This window comes from Tauraco erythrolophus, chromosome 12 (assembly GCF_009769465.1).
Source record: "Tauraco erythrolophus isolate bTauEry1 chromosome 12, bTauEry1.pri, whole genome shotgun sequence".
Taxonomy (NCBI): domain Eukaryota; kingdom Metazoa; phylum Chordata; class Aves; order Musophagiformes; family Musophagidae; genus Tauraco; species Tauraco erythrolophus.
In genome coordinates, this window is record NC_141476.1 from 3,903,036 (window position 1) to 3,918,878 (window position 15,843).

Genomic DNA, 15,843 nt, shown 5'->3' on the forward strand with positions numbered 1-15,843 from the left:
CTGAACAGAGAATTGTGATGGACTGACATGGGAGACCTTTATGACTGGTAACATACTTCGCAGCCCTGGCAATCTTCTGGGTTAGGGCACCAGCTATACTGGGAACATGATACGAAGTGTACAAGAGCCTTCCTGGACTGTGCTGTAATATCAGGGTTAGTGAAAATACACTATAAATCTCAATGAAGACCAACTGGAATACAAGCTATTGTTTCATCTTTCAAAGGTGTAATATTTCACTGTTTGTTTTCGGTTCTTTGTGAGATGAAAGAAAGACAAATCCAGCTTTGGAAATGCCCTTTGTCACAGGGAGCTGAATATGCCAAGGCAGAGGAGAGAATCAAGGCCTGGATGTTTTGCCTGCAGCAAACAAGATTGAACAGGGCAAAACTCCACCAGAGGCACACCAACAAAATGGCTCGAGATTATAAAGAAATGAAAAATATCAGTGTTGTGTTTTTTGGGGAAAAAAAAAAAAGTGTAACGGGAATCCCTGGAGTGTTCTAGAAGTTGCCAGCCTCAGGAGCCCCCTGAGGTGGAGAAGCTTCCATCCCCCTTCCACATCTCACTTAACATCTCCCTGTAATCAAAGGAACAGAAGCTCTCCAGGAACCTCATGATCCCTGAGGAGCCTTTCTCCTTCTCATTGACTTCTTGCCAGTGAAGCCAGGGGAGTTAAACATCCCTCCTCCCTATGCTGCTCCATTTCATTTTGTTCTCTCTCATGTCTAATCCAACTCAATATCTACCATGTAATTTAACAAGACTGTATAATGTTCCCTTTTAAAATGTTGTTTTCTTCTACAGTGCTTCATTACAAGGTCCAAATTACTCAGTACCTTCCTTTTGTCTCTCCCGCTTGTTTTAGGCTCTTCCCTCCTCTCCTGTATTGTTAGTTGACAAAAAAAAAAAAAACACAAACATACAAAGCATACAAATACTTTTGAAAAAAACCTGCTTTTTCCATTTGTGCCTCATCCTGGGCACTGCAGCTTTTCCCTTCTGCTCCTGTGAAGCATTCAGATATCACTGAAAAAGTCAAAAGTGCAAAGATGCTCTATAGCTACTTTTGAGGCAATTTATAAACTGGTGAGCTGTGGGCCCAGAAAAGCTGTAAACACCTGTACTGACACTTGTAATTCACCATTCTGATACTGCTGGCTTTGCTTTAAAACTGATGAAAGGCAGAGAGGAGGACCTTTCTTTTCCCTGTAGATATTTGGGAGAATTTCCCACTCTGTCTCTGAGCTGTTCAGCCACTCCAGTGACGAGCCCAGTAGGAAAAAAGCTCTGCAGCCAGATAGATGAGATGATAGGAATGTTGGCATCGTTGCACTGTATTAAACAAGCTCTATGATTACACTCACTAGAGTTCCTCTTTGAATTTAATGGAAAACTTTATATTGATGGAATGCCTGATTAATAAGGATTTATAATGGAATCTCTGTTAATGTGGAAAGCATATAAATCTCACATAGCTGTTATCTGTTGCTCGCCTTTACTAGATTATTTTCACTTGGTTCAGGATTTAAGTTCAGTAGGAAACATCTTTTGTGAACAAAATCCAATGGCCATACCAAGAAAGCAGCACTGCAATTTGCAATTTTGTTAAATAGTTGCCTAAAAAGCCCTTCGGATTAATTGCAGCTGCAGGAAAAAAAAAAAAAAATCAGATTAAACCACATGTTTATTCCCAGCTTTGGGAGGCTTCAGATTTAGCAGCTTCACTAATAGGTTACGGTGATAAAGGGTTTCCTCCTGACATTAATGCAGTACCCTGTCTCAACCCAAGTCTCTAAAGCCAGCTCAGGACGTGACACGGTGCAAGTCATTTGAATCCTTAATTCTTTTTCATGCTTTTTTTTCCCCCCCTACAGCTTTTGCTGTTGTAGAGCCATCGATAGATTTATGCTGGCGTAAAACTGGTGTAAGAGGGTAGAAAATCAGGTTGTTATTTTCTGTCTGGACCCCTCCAGTTTTGCATTTCCTCAGCTCCTCCCTGGGATAGACCTGGGACCAGCTTGGATGGCTCCTGCTGCGGGGAAACCTCACAAGTCCCCAGTGCCCAAACAAGCCAAGGGTGCATAGTACCATCACTTCTTTACTTGGGGTAGATAGATGTTAGAAGCTTCTGATTTAATTAACATACTAACCTAGTACTTGCACCAGAGGTACTTGTTACATATAAAGTAAATTCACCAGCCAGTAGTCATGATCTATTTAATTTTGCAGCCATTTCTCCATTCTAGATCTTAGATTCAATCTGCTTTCATAAGGCTTACTGGAGCTTCCCTGCTTCATGCCAGATGAGGGCCAGCTCCATACCTATCTGAAAATATGGCTGATAGAATTTGACTGAAAAAAAAAATCAAACCTAAATTAATCAAGTTTTCAATTTTCAATGAATTACATATTTTATTGACAGGAACAGAAGGAATCCACATCCCTGTTAAAGCTTTTCAGTCTGAGATATCGGGGTATCGATCAAAGTTACTGAGAGAAATGGTTGCCTTTGTGGGAGATTGCCTGAATAAAGATTTCAGTACTGGGCTCTCCAGCACTTAAAATGTTTCATTACTCAAGATCCTGGAGTATGAAGATTCTTGCAGCGGATGTGTTTTGCACTGAGATGTAATTGAAACATATATCCTGGGCAAGAGATGCCTTAGACTATGCTGAAATAAATACATTACATGGTAGACAGAGTTCATATTGAAATAGGTAAATGGCTTGCCCATTAAAACATGACATATTGAAGCAGGTACATGACTGTGAAGCTAGAGTCCTAGGCAGCGCAGCACCATAAATTTCTTCACAAAAGACAATTTTGCACTGCAAAATTTAAAGCCAAAGTGTTTCTTACATCAGATACAATGTTTGGGGCGTATTAAAACAGCATTGCCCAAGAGGAATCCTTCTAAATTAACACATTCCTTGATTAGGGTTTGGTTCTATGTCACTTGTTAATCAGACTGTTTTGCACGTGAAGCACAGAAGCTTAGTTGCAGTGTAAGAGGAAAAAGGCACGACGTGGAAAAGAAAGAAAGAAAAAAAGGAAATGAATTCTCGGCCATGCATTGAGTTTCATTCGTGCAAGTATCTGTAAATTGTATTTTGGTGTTTAGGCCAGTTCTTCAAAACCTCCGTTTATTCTACTATTCTTTTTCTGCAGGTTTGTGTGTAACAGAAGAGAAAGTGTAGGACAATTATTCTAAATAGAAATGTTTTTGCCATTAGTATAGGCACAAAAGAGAAAGAGCAATTTTAAAATTTCAGCTCTCATCTTTATGTCAAATGGTGATGTCTTAAATTCTGCCGATACAAATCTGCAGTCACTTTTATTGCTCTAGTTTTAAAGAATATATATAAGTGTCTAAATTAATACCCATTATTTCTTTTAAGTACTACTTAAGCAAGGTTGAGAGCAGTCTGAGGCAAACACTTGATTAAAATGGGTGTCTCTATGTCAGTCAAAGTTAGTGTGTTTGCAAAGAGACGAAGCAGTATGCTGATTTATTCACATATATATCACAACAATCTTTTTTTCTTTTCTTTTTCCATTACTAGATAGCGGTGCAGTGCAATATTTTGTATGTCAAAATAAGAAAACGTTCTATCCACATTCCCTTCCCCAGGGTTTGAGTTTGCCTGTCAACCGACCAGAAGACAGAGCTGATAATGGTAAAGATGCAGCAGAATTCCCTTCTCTGAAAATAACTGCATCTGAATTCTTCATAGGAAAAGCCCTCAAAATACCTACAGGCTGCGACCCCAGTCCAACACAGTACTTAGCAGCATGTCTTTGACTTAAAGTTCCACCTTCATTTCACTAATCTCACCCATTTAAAAGAAAAAGTGGTTTTCTTTCCTTTCTAAAATGCTTTGAAATTCAGCCCCTGAAATTTCAAGCACATATGATTTTTATCTCTGCTGCTGGAGAAGAAAAAAGAGGTGGTGTTTTTCTTTATAGCTGTTTTTTTTCCCCTTCCTCTTTGGCTTTGGAAGGCAAATGATGTCCCAGCTGGATGAGCAAGCCAGGAAGGTCAGTTGGACCGCTGATCCCTGCTCACCCTGGCTGTGCCTCCTGCATCCTCGCCTCGGTCCCTCCCCTCCATGCCTCGCAGGGAAAGACTTTGTGCTATAGAGCCAGCATTACTTCTCTGCAATCACAGACAAGAACATTTTATTTTAATTTAAGACCTTATTTGAAAGACAGCATTACAGTTTCCTTGGCTTGAACAATGGCAAAGCCACCGTAAATCCTGAGACAGATGGTAGGCTGATATAGAGAAGTGTTGGGAGACTCTCACCAGGAAAGAGGGAGCAGTGCTTTTCTGCGTCTTCCCTTAAGACCAATGAATCACAGCAACTGGGATCTGGATTTGTGAGCAAAACATTGCATGTTTGACCCAAAGTTTCACGATTGGCTTCTCCCAGCTGTTTGCCTGGGTCCTGCATGATAAAAGAGATGGCAGTTGTTATGGAGAGAAATTCACAGTGCTTGGAGAAAGAGTATGAATCAGGAAAGCCAGCGTTTGGGTCTGTTATTTATATCCCCAGTGGGGGCCATTTCCCTCGGAGCTCTGCAGGTGGGTCTCAATAGCAAAGTGAATTTGGGATGGCGTGACAAGAGGAGCACCTTCTGTCACTGCTCATGCATTTAGACAGCCCTTCTTTACCATGTGAAGAAATATGTTAGTGGGGTTAGAAAGCAAGGGGGATTAAATGCGGAGAGATGGACTGACGATGGCAGCCCTGCAACAGATAGAGTGACTAAGGGCTGCACAGTCCATCCGAGTAACTGCAGAGTTCCCAAAGAGCTGTAATTAATAAAGATGATGAGTCAACATGGATCCTGTCTATTTTGTCTTTCTTTCCACATGCCCGCAAGAATGACATAATGAACCATTAAATAATATCCATATCCCAGCAAAGATTTGCTGCTGGGACATATTAGCATAGCTCCACCGTAAATATTGGTTCTGTGTCAGTAGGAGCTTCTTACGCTGTCTTATGGGCTCACGTTTCTCATGCCCATCTACGAGCAGGCTCTATTTCAGTGATGAATGAGGAAATTGTAATGGTAAACAAGTCTTTGATCTAGCAGAAGAAAAGATATTAAAAAGATTTTGCTGAAGTGAGGCTAATTCATATTTGAAATGAACATTTCTAGCCATTAAAATAACTTATCTTGGAATTAAATGGACTTTCTGCTCTGTGATACCCCTGAATCAAAAGCAGTTGACTTTAAGAAAGTACAACCAAAGAGTATGGGCTTGATGCACAAATTACTGAGGATGTTCAGCCCACATTATCCAATGTGACTGACAGTGATTAGAGTGGCTTGATCTAAAAATCAGGAGGGGTTATTATTCTCATGTATATTCCACAGTTCAGAAATTAGTATTGGAGACATTCAAATATTGTGTTCTGAATAAGCAGCAACTGGTTATTCCTATGCTGAAAATGATAAGGAGACACTAAGAACTGGTTTCATCTCATTTTCAGTATCTGGAGAGAATATTCACGACAGTTAAGAAGAAAATGGTGATCTAAGTGGAGAAATGATGGAAGTTTTCTCCTGGGGTGGAAAATGGAATAAAAACATGAAAAGAAAATGGAAAAGAAACAGTGATAGCCAGCCCAATAGCACAAGAGAATATTTTGCTGATTTTAATGATTTTAAATTTTACCGTTGTTTCATGCCTGAAAAGTCTTGCCTGAAAATTTTTTTTTTGCTGAACTCAGTTTTGCATTTCATCAGTAATGTTGAAGGATAATTCCACTGTCTTTACTTTGTAAAGAGGATGAAGAAAAAAATCTCTAGCTCCTGCTGGCTGGAAATCAATGACAGTTTTACCACTGATTTCACTGGAAACAGGATCAAAGTTTATAATAATTTTTGTTGCTTTTATGGTTAATAGATAATATTTATTGCTGCAGTAGTGCTGCAGTAAGATCCCTAAAATAAGCTGTAAAATAGGAAAAGTAACATTGCCCTGCTCCCCCTAAGAAGTTGTGATAACAAGAAGCAGGAGAGACCAGAAGGTAAAGTGGGATTTTGATGTGAGTAACCATAATGATGATGATTATAGACAAAAAAACCCAAAGACAGCCCTTGCTTGCCTGTTGCTGCCAGTGCCTGATACCTCAGAGAGATCATTCAAAAAGAACAGTCTACCAGTATAAAATATATAGACGTTGTAATATAGTGTCAGGATTGCATGAGTAAGACTGAGTAATCTGCTGTCTGTCTGGTTCTAGCCCCCAAGTTAAAACTTACTGTCTGCTTTAACTTGCACATCGAATTTTTTTTTTCCCTAGGCTTGCTGGAAGCATTATACATGCACCTCATGTCACTGGTCTGGCTCTGGGTTTTCTTTTCCTTCTACTGCATCATCTCTCATTTTCTAGGGAAGATTATTTTGAGGTCCAAAACACATGACAGAAATCATCTTCGGTTTCCTCCGGTCAGAATAAGTGCCATCCTCTAGCACTAACACGTATTCGGTGTTTAAGCTTCTGGTTTTTCCTCTACAAACTGGTGGAAATACCTGGGGGAGGTAAAGTGGTTCTGTAATAATCAAGGTTGCTCGGAGACATAGTGGTCGACCAGCCAGTGCTCCCTTCTGGGATCCATCTCTGCCGCTCCTGATGTCCCCAGGCAGAAACATCACTTTCCATCTCTTTCTTTTATTATTCAGTGGGTGTCTTTTCAGGTACGAAATGCAAAGGGAATGCTACGTTGGGTTATAACTCATTTTCAGACCCAAATATCTGTTTTTAACCAAACAGCTGCAAGATCTGTACGCTTTTGTGTGTCCGCGCTACGCAGATGTTAGACGTTTTACTGTCTGTAGTGCATATTTAAAATCCTCTATTAAATCCGTAGGCAGAAGGACAGGCTGTCAACAGTTGAACTAATGGAACTTTCAGCTTTCACTGAAATTTCTCTGATGATTGGGTCACCTTCATTTTAGATCAGGATTTAACAGTTCTTTCCTATCCTGAATACAGCTCTGTTTAATTGCAAGTCGAGGCTGTTTGAAGTACTTGGGAAATTATTTATGCCTGATAGCTAGGATTTCCTAAGAAGCCTAAGAAAGTTAGGCATTAAAATCTAATCAGACTTTAATGGAAACCAGGTACTTCAACACAACGAATAGTTCAAACTTGCAGAAAATCTTGTGGACTACAAACTAGGCTAACGGCTACAAAATGTGTGCACGGAGAGCTCTGCATCCTTCTGCAGATGCCATTGAAAAGATTGAGGTTGTTTTCCAAAATACACAGTGGAGGAAAACAAGCATATAAACATAATAATGGCAGTCTATGAAAAATGTAGCAAGGGAAATTCCTTTTCACTTTATTCCCAGTAAACGAGGAGAGTGTCAGTAGCTTTTTCCTCAGCCTTCTAAGATTGAATTTCGCTGGGCTTTTTTCGAAATGTTCAGTTCTTGGTCCTAAAGGAATTCTTAATCAAGCAAAAATGACATCTGGATTTACAGCTTCTTCCCTCCTCCCTTCCTACCCTCACTTGCTTTTCTTCCTCTTTTTGGATAATGCTGAATTTGTTCTGAGAAGCCTCAGAGAAAGAACTATGTCTGGTACTGGGATTTCTGTGGGGTTTCGTACAGCATCCATTTTCTGAGAGTGTTAAGGAAGTACTGGCAAGTTTGCTGCAATCCACAGGCAAGATGTATACAAAAAGTACTCAAAATGTAAAGTGTGACACATGCTGATGTTGATGGCAATCATTTTTAAAAGAAAAACTAAGGTCAGTGAAATAACTCAGCAGAATGGCTGTAATTTTTTATTAACCTCACAGTAAGGTATAATCTTAATTTCAAATGTGAAAAAACATACAGCAGTCAATGGAAAGGGTCTAATTCTTGCTTCATTAGTTTTACCTCATTGAGTTAACAGAAATCAGCTGATAATTTACCTTGGGATTCAGAGGGATATATTCCTTACCTATATTAATGTAAATGAGAGAAGAATCAGGCTAAAAGTCTAGGGTTTTTTCACTGAACTGTTTCTACAACTATTATACACATTTTCATTAATTGTGCTTGGAAGAAGAGCTTGTGCGCTAAAACATTCCTAGGGAGCTTTACTTACCTGCTCATCTTTTCAGGGTTTGAAAAATAGCCCCTTTCTATTTTCAAACAATATGCAGTAGTTCAATGTCACAGACAAATGTGTGCTGCAATATTTAGACTTAAATTATTACATCCTGGAGTCCTAAATGGGGAGGAACATGTAGCGTGTTTCCGATTCATTTGAGGTATGATCTGAGTGCATCTACGCTGAATTTCTGATGAGTCTATATCCCTTCCAGTACACATGTTTTCACAGGAGGTTGGATTAAGCCTTCAAACAAATTTTGTCTAAATCTTTGAATGGGAATTTTGATATCCACTTAGACGCTTCAGAAGAGTCGATGCTTTGGAGTAACGTAGCCTGAAACCCAAGAGAACTTATAGCACAAATCTCCATCTGGTATAAATCAGTCTGGCTGCACGTAGCTATTGGGATTTGTGCCAGCTCAAGACCCAGAATTTGAGTTTGAAATATGAAGAACAAGAGCCTGGTGTGGTCGCAGAGCTGCAGACCCTGACTGCATAAATACACAGAGCGGTTTGACGTCCATGGCCCATCACATCTCATCTGCTGAGCCCGCAGCAGGGCAGGTTCCTACTGACCTCAGGGAACCAACAAACGTGAGTCCTCAAAATTGTGCTGGCAGAGAGCATTGGAATTGGGTGCTGGGCACTGGGAGCTGTGCTCTCCCTGCCTCTGCCCCAGATCCGCTCGCTGCCTCCGTCACCGTTTTCGTACCCCTGCTGCTGTCTTGTCTGCTCTGACCAGCCTCCCGGGCACCCTTCTCAAAACCTCTCATTCCTTCATTGTCTTTTTCTACTCTTAAATTGACGGCTCATTTTTGCTTGCTTCCTGAGGACGGGGAAAGCATCCTTTCCCTTACATGCAAAACATTAAGTTCTCCCTTAAATTCCTTTCTAGAGCACACTCTCAAAGCTTGTGCTTCTGAATGCAGCGAGGGACTGCGAGAGAAGGAAAAAGTGTGGGGGAAAATACTGACAATAGAGCCTGTATTTGGGCAGAATTGCAGGTAATGCCCTTGTAATCTTGGGTTTTTTCCCCTCTATTATAGTAAGTCTAATGATGCTGCTGGTGAAATACGACTAACTTGGCATCCACTAATTGGTCTCCGAAATACCCAGTGAATTTTTTTAAAGACAACAGCAACTTGGATAGACGTTGTAACTGCTAAACCTGAATGCCCTGACTCATCAGAAAAATGGGTATTGCACATCTTCATTGCCAAATCCTTGAACGCCTGCTTCCAGCTTAACTCCAAACGTGCATCTTCAAGGGCTGCGCTCAGCTTACATAGTACAAATACACAATATCGCAAAATGATGTTTATTTCCACAGTCCCCAGTCTGCAAACACTTACGGATACGTTCAAGTTCAGATCTATGACTACTCCCACTGGTTTGTAAAATTAAGCGAGCGCATAAACGCTACCAACATCAGAGCCTTAATTTGTGTTCCTTTGAACTGGCAAGGGGCCCATCTTCTACGTAGCTTTAATTCCACTAGACAGTCTCTGTGCTCAGAGAAACACATTTTAAAAATGGAGTGTCTGTATTAACAAGCACTTCCATGAGCAATGAAACTAATGAAGCCTGCTTTCTTATGCTTTTATCTCTTGTAGTTGGATTCTCTGGTGCCTAATAAAGTGAGAACTCCATCAGAAGTTTTTCACGCAAAGGAGGCATTCAAAACATCTCCTTCCTGTTTAGGAGGAAAGGGACAGGACAAATGAAGGTATTTTGCCTCTTTTTCCCCCCCCCTCTGTTTTTAATATAAAGGCAGTGTGTGTTCCTAAATGCAGACTTCATTTCTAATTTTGTGGAACTTGGAGGAGTATCTTATTTTTGAGATGGATACACAATCACTGAAAATTGGTTAAAATAGGTCATGGAGCTCAAAAGCTGCATAAGGGACGACAGAACAGCAAGATGAGATGGGTTCAATAGGGTTTGGGTTTTCTAGGGAAACAGGATTATAATTTTTAAATTCTTGTCCAATTTTGAGGTGTATTAGGATGACAAAGGCATACGTGAAGACAAGTGCAATTCTCATTGCAGTATCAGTAGTTCACACTTCTCTCCAAGACAGGTGTAAGCAAAGTCAATTATTAATGGCCTTCAGTAAGTATATATTCTATAGTTGGCAAGTATTCTTTGCGTCACACAAAACTAAGCTGATGCTTGTTTTGTGGACAACCTGCACTTCTCAGTCCCTTTTTCTGGTTAGTATTATGGGGACAACTGTATATTATGAAAATCCATAATTACAGAAAGCTGGGTAGGCATTTTCTAATGCAGAATGCCCATATCAGTTGCAATTTCTGTTTCAAAATGCTCAGCAATAAGCCCGGACTGTTTGAGTTTGAAAAATGCCATTAGGCATATTCAATATTAACATCTCAGGCTCCAGCAGGAAACCTACCATTGATAAATAGACACTTCATTTGAACTTGGCACAACCTTCAGTCAGCTTTGCATAACTCTGGATGGTATTACAGATTGCGAACAGAGTAGAATATATTAAAGATGGACCAGGTGATATCAATTCAGCAACTTGCTAATTTCAGTATAAAATATTTCCCCATGTACGTGGGAGTGTGTTTACCTCAGGGATAGGTACACCACTTGGAGGTTCTCTTTGGAGAGGCAATTGAAATGTAACCAAAAATCTCCCAGAAAAAATATTTGGAGCTTGTTTCTCCTCTTTCTGTAATACGTATTACTAACACATTTCAAAGTCTTCTGCCCTTTATTAGCTGCTTCTTTACTTGCAAGGATCCAGCTGTCCCAGAAAAGTCCTCTCCTTGTATGATTTAAAATATATTAAGTATTTTACAGGTATAAATCAATTAGGGCTTAACCCAAAGGCTATCAAAATCTTCCAGGATGTATTTTAAAATTTATATTATTATTTAATATGCATGTTTTAATACTAGTGCAAAGGCATCTGAGAGAAACTAATAGGAATTAATAGCTTAGATATAATTTCAAAACCCTGGACTGAGGTACTCTCTTAAATCAGATTCCTAATACTAAGCTGTGATTTTATATCAAACCCAAGCCTGGTGACTATAACGTACTGCGCCCAGTTTTCTCTCTGTATCATGGAAGCAGCAGTCTCAGCCCAGCAATTTTTCTTCCTTGTGAGAAATGCTCCTATCTGGATCTCACTTGTCTCTCTATTATTAAGGTATTACCCACCTGGAAAACTAGACTCATATCAAGTTATAGCATATGGAAAAAGTGAGGGGGAAGGAGAGGAATACACATGCCAGTTAATAGATGCAGAGAGGAGAGGTTATAGAAGGTGATGTTATCTATTAGAAGAACAAAGGAGGAGTGATATCCCTGAAAAGCCTGATGGAAAATCAATTCCATAACATGCCGTTAGTCTGTTAATATCAGACAACTTAAGCCTGGAATCCTTGCTGTGGACATAATGCAACATTCAACATTCGGAATATGCTCTATACAGAAAGTAAATCAACTGACAATTTTTTCTTTCTTTTTTTTTTTTCCCCCTTCTTTCCCTCTCCAAAGAGAATAGCTATGGGAATTAGCTACTTTCGAGCCCACATAGTCCATGTTTCAGACAAGCAACCAAATGGCAAAGGGAGGATTTTGCAGCAGAAAGATCTGTTGATCTATCAACAGATATTCAAATAAAGCTGGGAGTAGACTTTTTCCTGATACAAGGAATTGTAAATCTTTGAGCGTTAGCAAAAAATTTTCTGGGTGGAAGAAATAAATCCTTCCAGACCTCCATAAACCATGCAAAAGAGGCTTCCACCACTACACACTTGCTGCTAAATTTACAGTTTTAACAGGGCTTAATATAATCTATGGATGATGGTGGCTATAACCACAGGATAAGTCAGCACTTTAGCAGACGGACACTGTCGTGCCTCGGCCATGCAGAATCAGGACCCCACACCCTCCCGCAAGGCAGGTGGGCAGGGATGGGGAAGAGGACCCCAAACCACCACTGCAGACTGACAACTGCTGCTACAAAGCGACCCCAGAACCCCAAAATCAGAAACTGCAGGTGTCTGTCTTCATAGATTTCATAGATTTCTAGGTTGGAAAAGACCTTAGAGATCATCGAGTCCAACCATCCCTAATCCCCATTAAACCATATCCTCAAGTAGCTCATCCACCCTATTCTTAAACACATCCAGGGATGGGGACTCAACCACCTCCCTGGGCAGCTTATTCCAGTGGCTGACAACCCTTTCAGAGAAGAAATACTTTCTAACATCCAACCTGAATCTCCCCTGACTAACTTCGAATCATGCTGCTTGTTTACAGCGATGTCCCGACACACCAGCTGAACGACCTGGCTCTTTCCTGTTGATCTTTCCAGTAAGCACACTTTTAACACAACCTGTGGCTTTTGAACCCAGGACACCTTGATTTCATCTCTCGCTGCCACCCCCACATCTCGCTGTGTTATTGCAGTAACTTTCATTTTCCCATCCTTCCCCGCGTCTTTCTGGAAAGGCAATTCATTTCCTGAAGATGAGTAATGGCTCTCAGAGTCCCAGCTGCTTGCAAAAATAGTCAAAATCTTGACAAGCGCTCACCAAAATGGATGAAAGGTGATGCATTTTCTTTACGACAGAGATTAACGGTCAGTGTGTCCCAGATATGCATATTTTCAAAAAGCTTAATGTATGCAGTATCTCTATCTGACCCTTTCAAACACTTTTGCATGGAGCTGGACAGTATGCATGGCTTTTTCTTGTGGTAAGCAAATTCTATGGATTTCCCAGTAGAGCAGCAAATTCTTCTTAACATATCTTGCTGAGACTTTGGAAAAAAAGTGGGCAGTTTCTTAAGCTCCTCATATCTTAGATAGAAACGTAAGTTCTTCATCTAGCAGTTACACTGTCAGATAGAGTCTTACCTGTAAGTTTATCTTTTTTTTTTTTTCCTGGGGGAAAGGAAAAGTAATTCTGTTTTAATGGCTGAAAAGAATATTTTTTTCATACGTATTATAAGTTCATGGAGGGTCTGTGACAGGAGCAGGGATAGAGTGCATGGGAAAGGTCTGCCACAATTCCAAGGGGAGTCCATCAGGGTCTGTTTTTATTAAGTTTAACACCAACTATATTTCTTATGGAGTTATTTTCCTCTCCAAGGATAATTTGTCAGAATCAGACAGGCTATTCATTTCTCCCTGCTTGTAAATACCTGCTGTGTGCTCCATCACCAGCACACTCTTCTGAAGTACAGGGGGACTCATAAAAACAAGCAAAGGTCTCATTAATATAACTAAGGAATATCAGACTTTTTTTTTCTGTACTAATGTTTAGAAATAAAATTATTGGCTCCCTCTTTATTTGCCATGTAAAGCATTTTAATGCTCAGTCTTCCACTTTGTACAACCTAATACCCTAACTCTGGATTACAGAACTGGAATATCAGGCAGTATATAAGCTCTTTACAGCAACCTCCTCCAGCTTCCGGATCCTTGGTGATGCTCTGAAAAAGCCCAGCGCTTGGATTTCAGTTTCTGGATGAGTTTTACTTCCCAAGGGGTTTAGGCAACAGATTCCAGGGATGCCAAATGTTCCCTGCCCTCCAAGTAGGAATTAATTCGCTCTTTAATTAAACAGATAAATAACATACACATCTCCCGCTGCGGTGTTTTACCTCTCATAGTTGTGGCTGTCAGCTTTCTGTCAGTTGTGTTTAAAAAACAACGTGCTTTCTCTGCTGACATGAGACCACTGAGCCACTGAGCTCCTCTCTTTTAACAGACTTCCACTGACTTATTCTAGTCCAGACCGTGGCTGAACAAATTAATTGGTCCTTAGTTTGTTGTAACACACAAGGTGAAATACTGGTTTTGGATGAGGAACAGCATTAATGAATGGTAGATTTTGAAAAAACTCTTCATCATTCAACATAATTTGTTTTTACAGTTAACAAAAGGATGGGTTAGTTGTCATTTACAGAAGGCAAAGTTTCACTAAATTCTTTTTCTTCAGAATTCACTGAAAGCATTGCTGTGGGATAGAACTAATCCTTTATAATTCAACTTGCAACATACAACAGCATTTTCCAAGGCTTCAACACCGCAAAATTTTTCTTAGCTTTATATAATTATTTGGTTTTCTCTTCTTAGCTTTATATAATTAATTGTTTTTATCAGGAATGAAGTGTTTGTCCCCCTCAAAAGGAAAAACTCCCCTTGCTTTCATTGAAACTACTCTGCAAAGGGATGGTAAAAGTGTTTGTGTATGTGTACAGCCTAAACCGACACAAGATCTGGATCTGCAGATCATTGCTCTTATAATTCAAACTCCTCATGTGAACAAGATTTTTGAAGACCAAGGTGATTGTTAATTTGGACTATATCTATATGAACATAGACTGAAATGTATGGAGCCAAATAACTCAAATTTTTATCTAAGACTTTCTTTTAATTTTCCCTATCTCAGTCCAAACAACCAGAGACATCGCAGCGTTAGCACTGAGCCCCCCACTCTATCCTCACTGGAAACAGGGAACAAGTTTTCCAGGCAGCATTTTAAAAACAATCAAAAGTTTAAAAAAAGCTAAAATCCTTTGTATACGGTATATCCTTGAAAAATACTGCTGAGTACAGGAGCATAAGACCGTTTGGAAGCCAGGAGGTTAATCTGGTTTGTAGACATAGTCATGTGCTGGGATGGTAGGAATAAAGCTGATTAGAGAACCTTAATTGGCTACTATCTTAATTATGAGGGAGATTTGCCATTGACTTCAGTGTCCTTTGAATGCCACCCTAAATTTATGAGACCACAGTGGCTATAAATGTTACAAAACTAAGAAGTCAGAATGTAAGTTTGATTTGAATACCCCGATCCTTTTGTTTGTCTATAAAGCTCTAAGTAAACTGTAGCACTGAGGAAATAAATAATAAATTATAACAATTAATAATTGATTATATTTCTTGATCTTACTATTTCACATTCAGTGACCTACCTGGCCTCCTCTAAGACAGATTAGATTACCCTCCAGCAAATGTCTTTTAATGGTAGCTTTTACCTCTTGTTTACTAGTATTGTTGACCTCATTCACGTCCTATAATGTAATTTTAATGGTGACTTTGTAATCAAGGAGTGTGTGTCTGAGTGAACTGTAGCTAAGATTCAGAGCTACTCCAAAGCCTACAAAGCAGTCTTGCCTGAATACATCCCTTTTTCCTTACACAAGGAGCACAAGTGGATTTAAAATTAGCTACAGTGGTAAACATGTGAAGCATCTAGAGTCTATTGATTGCAGTGAAACTCAGAGAGATCCAAACACACTCTGAAAAATTTACCCATATGTGTCCAAAAAGTGGTTTACAGGAAGAGCCTTATTCTGCTGCTGCGATAGGCACGGGGAATATAATGGAGCAGGCACCTACCTGGGTTTTACAACCATTAAATCTGGATCTGTTCATCTGTTCTGAACATTTGGAGATGTTCAAAACCCGCCTGGATGCATTCTTGTGTGATCTAATCTAGGTGGTCCTGCTCAGGCAGGGCGATTGGACTAGATGATCCTTTGTGGTCCCTTCCAATCCCTGACATTCTGTGATTCTGTGATCTGCCCACAGGATCTGACTGAGACACACGGACCAAACATCCATGGCAAAAGGGATTGAGTTTATGGTACTTTTTCAAGGCTGGCTTGGGGTAGGTGATGCCTGATGTCACCAGCTCTTCTCTGTGAAGTCAACCACTCAATA